This window comes from Pollachius pollachius (genome assembly GCF_949987615.1).
Source record: "Pollachius pollachius genome assembly, chromosome: 5".
Lineage (NCBI taxonomy): Eukaryota > Metazoa > Chordata > Actinopteri > Gadiformes > Gadidae > Pollachius > Pollachius pollachius.
The window spans coordinates 26,219,397-26,225,962 of record NC_136938.1 but is presented as its reverse complement, the minus strand read 5'-3'; positions in this window follow the sequence as shown (position 1 = coordinate 26,225,962).

Here is a 6,566-nt window from a genome sequence, read left to right as displayed (position 1 = left end):
AATGAGGCTTTTTCTCTCTTTTAGAAACGCTTAGCCACAAATACGGAGAGCCCTCAATGGGCCGCGTCCGCTTCGCTCCTCGGCCATGCGTATTATTCAGCTTGACGAGACGCAAACTGACATAAGCACCCGGGCTCACTTTCACCCACGGGCAATCCGATTATATGGCCAACCCAGGCTCAATGCTGCAGGGCCAACAGGCAGCCCGGACCGCCAAAAGCCCCCTCCTCCACCCCAAGCCCTGACGCTCTCCCCATTCATACCCCCTACAACCGGCCAGCACGGCCGCCACCTCCCAGCCACACACACACACGCACACGCACACACACACACACACACACTGACACACACTGACACACATGCACGCACACACTCACACACACATGGACGCAGATGCACGCACACATGCTTGAATTGCCGCACACACACACACACGGACGCACAAACACGTGCACACATGCACGCTTGCACGCACATACACACACACGCATTCCCTCAAGGTCCCCCTGCAGCCCAAATGAACAACAACTCTGGGGAACTTGTCTTTGGAAGCCCCCCTCTTTCAGTAGACACAAGCAATAACTAAACCTCCCTTGTCTTCAATATGTGATGTTATGTAATAGTTAATGCAGCAATTAACTTGGGACATTACGTTTGGTTTTAGATAGCCATGTTTTGAATGAACATCGTTGTGTTGAGGGATTAAAAAAAGAGCATTGAAAGCCCTTTTTACACTTTCAACAGTTGCTTGATTTTATTTGTTATTGTTATTTTTTAATGAGTCAAGGAAATATACTTTTCCATAGCTAAAGCCCTCCTGTTAAAAAAACTAAAATCCAAAGGCAATTGATGTTATCAGATCACTTTTAATCTTGCCTATACTCCAAAACCAGCGCAGTGTGTTTCACTAACTTATAACTCGGTTCAAACACTCCACACTCCACCTGACAGGAGTTGAACGAGAGTTCACCTCCACGAGTCGAGACCTATTGGGGAATATCCCCCCTCTAACAACACTCACAGACAGAGCATAGGACAGCGAAGACCCCTTGGACTGCATTATAAAATCCAAACCTAAACTCTTCTCCTCTATGAACTCTCTACATGTCCATCTCCTGTTCACGTCTATATCAAACAAGTGTTGGCCAGTGTGGGACGGGGGGCGAGTCATCCCCAGGACGTCCCAACAGGAGCTCTTCTCTAATTAAGCGGTGTTGACAACCAGAGAGACAGACCCTCTCTCTCATGCGCTTGGGTCTGCAGACGGGGCACCCGTTTAAACAGTGTCTGTTTACAAGACACCAGCCCCCTAAAAGCCAGGTGTTTGGGGTGGGGGGCTGCGAATCGACCCTCATCCGTGAAACTAATGTGGAGATGAGATTAAATTTACAGAGAGATACATTTGCAATTGATTAACACTGCGGCCACCGTGGCCAATCGAAGGAGTGTGTGCGAGTCTTTTGTGAGCGAGTGTGTGTGTGTGTCAGTTTGTGTGTGTGTGTGTGACTAATTGTGTGAGCGTGTGTGAGCGTGTGTGTGCTTGCGCACACACACACAAACACACACACACACACACACACACACACACACACACATATACACACACATAAAAAACCTCCAAAAGCAACTCTGCAGACTTTAATACAAAGACTGTGACAGATAAGTGGAGAAAACTAGACACTCTAATAATCGTAAAGACGTTGAACACATTTCAAAAGTACTTTGTGCTCCATTAAGAATATTGAACATAGTATTGATCCGTGCGTCTCTTTAGTTGCTAATAGTGATCAACACAGGTAAGAAAAAGATTCAGGATGTTCCACCTGCCGGCGTTTAAAGAAAAAAGGATTTAGAGGACTCTGGTTTCCTCTGCACGTCTGTTTTTGGCTGGTATTAATGAGCAATTAACTTTGCATACAAGGTTACGGACAATAGTGGTTGGTTGTCAGATTATGCAAATGCCCTGGGTCGTGGGTATGCTTAAAGAGGGACGGGGAATCGGTGTGAATAGTGCGGGTCTGGGTTCTTTCTCTCGAGTTGAGAAAATGATATGCAAACTGTACCAACATCTGCGTTAAGAGGATTAGGACGCCACTCGACATCCAAGCGGACAATTGTTAATAAATGAGCAGCAAATGGGAGGCGAACGTCCCAGACTGTGTCCAGAATGAAGCGATGGCGAGGCGCACATTAAACCCAACTGAATACATTGTCTCATTTGGTGGTTAATTGAAACTTGTTGTAAATTGTATAAATAAAACCAAGGCGATGGATTATTAGGCTACTGCGCGATCGCCCAACTTCCACTGAAGATTACAGCCATGGACATGTTCATTCTATAGACAGACCATACGTAAATAAATATTTATTTTTTTTATAAATACACAGGTTTTTCCCCCCTCGCCTACTGAGAGGACTTGTGAAAGGCAGGTGCACGGGGAGGGCAGACTATTGTCAGACTAAACCTCAGCTCCACTCGGGGAAAGGGGAGGGGCCCATGTTTAATACAAAGTTAATATCGATTTAATGCTTGTCACTACCCTTCTGAAGCCCGCGGCTTTGCGATCACTCGTTGAATGTGGAGCAGGGTTCTGCTGTGCGCCAGATGCTGCCGGGATGTTGACCGGCCGTCGGACCGCGCGTCTGGAGATGAATGGAGTCTCCAAGACGCGCGGATCACCTCCATTTCGGAGTTGAAGGGTTTCCAACTGAAATCTGGTTTAGTGGAACTATGAAAATATCTGTTCAAGGATGTTTATGCTGTAAAATAATAAAGACATATCGTACTAGGCCAGGTCACAGCCATTGCCATATAATTGTGATGTAGATAGGTTTAATTGATTATTATTATTTTTAATTTGTTTACATTTATCATCAAAGATGGAGGCCGATGGGAGAGTTTGTAAGACCCACCAAACATCAACTTGATCACTTTAGACGCACATATGTTGTGCACCGTACCTGTCGGTTTGGTTTTGGTACTTTCTTTATATATTAATGTTGTTTAATCTGCTTTTACAGATGAGTAGCCATCTAAATAGCCATCTAAGCATCGATACCTCTGCCTTATGAAAATAAGCCTTCCTTAAACAACACGACAGCATTGAGTGAGGACAACAACATGGAGAGCGTACCGCCCAGTCTGGTGTCTCCAGTTTGGAGGTTTTACCAGTCAGTCCAGAGACGCTACGACAGGCCGCTAACAGGCGGATAATACCTCAATGGAAAATACTAAAATAATAATAACACATGTTTATTTACTCGTTTTAATTTGCCTAATTCTTCGCGTGGCCCCTGGGACCCCAGCGCATTAACCCACCCGTCTTTGCGGGCGCGCGCACGTTCATGCGCGTACTTTGTGTTCGTTTAGGTCGGTGTATTTATTATTGTTCACAAATGTATTAATACGATGTGAACGAAAACGGAGGGGGATTCACTCCCATTCTCGAGTTTATAAGAGAGTAAAACAATGTGTGTGTGTGTGTGTGTGTGTGTGTGTGTGTGTGTGTGCGTGTGTGTGTGTGTGTGTGTGTGTGTGTGTGTGTGTGGGTGGGGGGGATGCTTGCGTTTGCTTTCGTGTGCGTGCGTGCGTGCGTGCGCGTGTGTGTTTGTGTGTGTGTGCGTGCGGGGTGGATAAGTGGTTCTGCTGTTGGTGCGCCCTATACGAGTTTAAAAACAGTCCTCAGCAATCTGTTCGTCCTGCGCCTCGGCTGAAAAGACGGGGAGTTCCCTGCGTGATGCGCCGCCGTGCACGGCACCGTGCACGTCACCGATAAATAACGGGAGAATAATAAACAGTTAACCACCTGTCGGACCCGCTGCACAATACCACGCGCCATACAAACCCCTTCATGCATGGGGAACATATTTACTCAACCCTTTCACCGGGAGAGGGGGAAAGTGACGCAAGACAATAGTTAAGTTAATCTATTTAGTCGATTGTTTTGATATGTCCTGGCTCTGGTGGTGCAGGGGCGGGGGGCCCTGGCTGGAGGGGCCCTTAAGGCCCGGAAAGTCATATATGGTCCGGGTGGGACACGGCGGGAGAAAGGGAGGTGCTGGGGAGGCCTAATATCTCGGAGATGTGTGTTTAATAGCCTTAATTCAGGGCCGGGCCAGCTGTTTTACCCGGGTTGGTAAAAACAGGGGGGGGGACCTCAGACCTGGCAGGCTTGCAAAGCGAGTAGAGATTGGTCTCGGTCACCCGGGCTGAGGCCTGCTTCCTGCAAACCATCTGCCTGGCCGCCACAAAGGGAGGATTTGGGGTAAACGCAAAGGAATATGGGCTCATAAAAAGCTTTGAAAGCCTCGTTGTGTATTTGGGATCGACTGTCTTAATGCGTTTTTTATTTTCGGGGGTCTCTCTTGGGGTCTCTACCTATTATAGAGGCTCCGGGCTGTAAAGGAATCGTTTCACGGAGGCGTTCCCTTTTAATTAGAGGATTGAAAACAATTTAGGCGATATTATTAATTTATTATGAATTAGAATAAATACGGTTCGAGTGGAAGAAGGCACTGCTTTGCAGATGGTTTATTGCCCGGTCACAAAATTACCATCAATAATAGCGTCATAACATAATCGAAATAATAAATTTAATTACAAAATGATAACAATAACAACAATTATTATAACTATTATAATAATTATCATTGCTATTATTATTAGTAGTAGTAGTATTGTGATTATTATTATTATTATTATTATTATTATTATTATTATTATTATTATTATTATTATTATTATTGTTATCATTATTATTGTTATCATTATTATTATTATATCAGAATAACAACAGCAACAAATGTTTTTCATGGTTACGGATTGATTATTTTATGGCACTTTTTCGTTTAATTCAATGCATGCTATAGATTAACTAATTAATTGATTTTGGTTGGTTTTTAGGTACCATTTTGGAACTGAAGTCTAAACCATCATCCTATTAATGAAAAAATAGGTTTATTTTTTTACTATTATTCAAAATAAGCTGTCATTAAAATGTTCTATTTTATTCATAAAATTCGTTTAAAAATAAATGTATTTAAAGGCCTATTGAACGAAAAATACCGGTTAATTCAATGTCCTTTTCGGTATGAGGGAAACTGGATCGAAACGAACAGAAGTTGGGTGTCTGCCTCTCCCTCCTCCGGCGGGTTTCATGGTCTGAGGGCGAGGCTGACAGAACACGGCTATCAGGCCCCAAGTGGCTTTAATACGAGTTTTATTATCCGGGCTCTCATATGAATGCGCTCTAAATCAAATCACAGATGCACTTTTATTCAGCTGGTTAAAATAGCAGAACAAAACCGTCTTTAGAAATAAACCTTTTATTCCACTCGTTTTTTTTTTTTTTGAATACGAAGGAGAGGGGTGCAGGGAGGAATGGGGGAGGAAGAGGAGGAGGAAGGGGGGAGAAAGGGGGAGGAAGGGGGTCCTCGCAGCTGAGGGTGACAGTTAGTTCATGGTTAACAGGATCAGGGCGCATGGTAGAGGGGTGCACACACTTCTCCTACACCGACCGCTATGTGCAGCGGCCCTGGCTCTGCCCTGAATGAAGACTTTCACAGGCCTGTGATATTTAACACATCTGTTAAAGCGTTCTGATAGCAGCAATCCCCTTAAGACATTATTCCATGACGGGCCCCGGATTGAGTGCTGAGAAGCCTGTGTTGCATTGGGGCTCATTTGCATGAAGGACATACATATTGAAGCAGTATCACTCTCATATAGTGAGCGGTATCACTCTCATATAGTGAGCGGTATCACCCTCATATAGTGATCAGTGTCACCCTCATATAGTGAGCAGTATCACCCTCATACAGTGAGCAGTATCACTCTCATACAGTGAGCAGTATCACTCTCATATAGTGAGCGGTATCACTCTCATATAGTGAGCGGTATCACCCTCATATAGTGAGCGGTATCACTCTCATATAGTGAGCGGTATCACTCTCATATAGTGAGCATTATCACTCTCATATAGTGAGCAGTATCACTCTCATATAGTGAGCAGTATCACCGTCATATAGTGAGCAGTATCACTCTCATACAGTGAGCAGTATCACTCTCATATAGTGAGCGGTATCACTCTCATATAGTGAGCATTATCACTCTCATATAGTGAGCAGTATCACTCTCATATAGTGAGCAGTATCACCGTCATATAGTGAGCAGTATCACTCTCATACAGTGAGCAGTATCACTCTCATATAGTGAGTGGTATCACTCTCATATAGTGAGTGGTATCACCCTCATATAGTGAGCAGTATCACTCTCATATAGTGAGCAGTATCACTCTCATATAGTGAGCAGTATCACTCTCATATAGTGAGCAGTATCACTCTCATATAGTGAGCAGTATCACTCTCATATGAGTAGTATCACTCTTATATACTGAGCAATATCACTCTCACATATTAGAAGCTGTATGTATCCCTTTCATACAGGCCCATACTATCACCCTCATGCAGGCCCATATAGTGCACAAAAACAAACAAAGAAACAAAGAACCAATATAGTTTGTTTAAAGATGTGGGCCGAGATTGACATTATTAATTTAATGTTAATC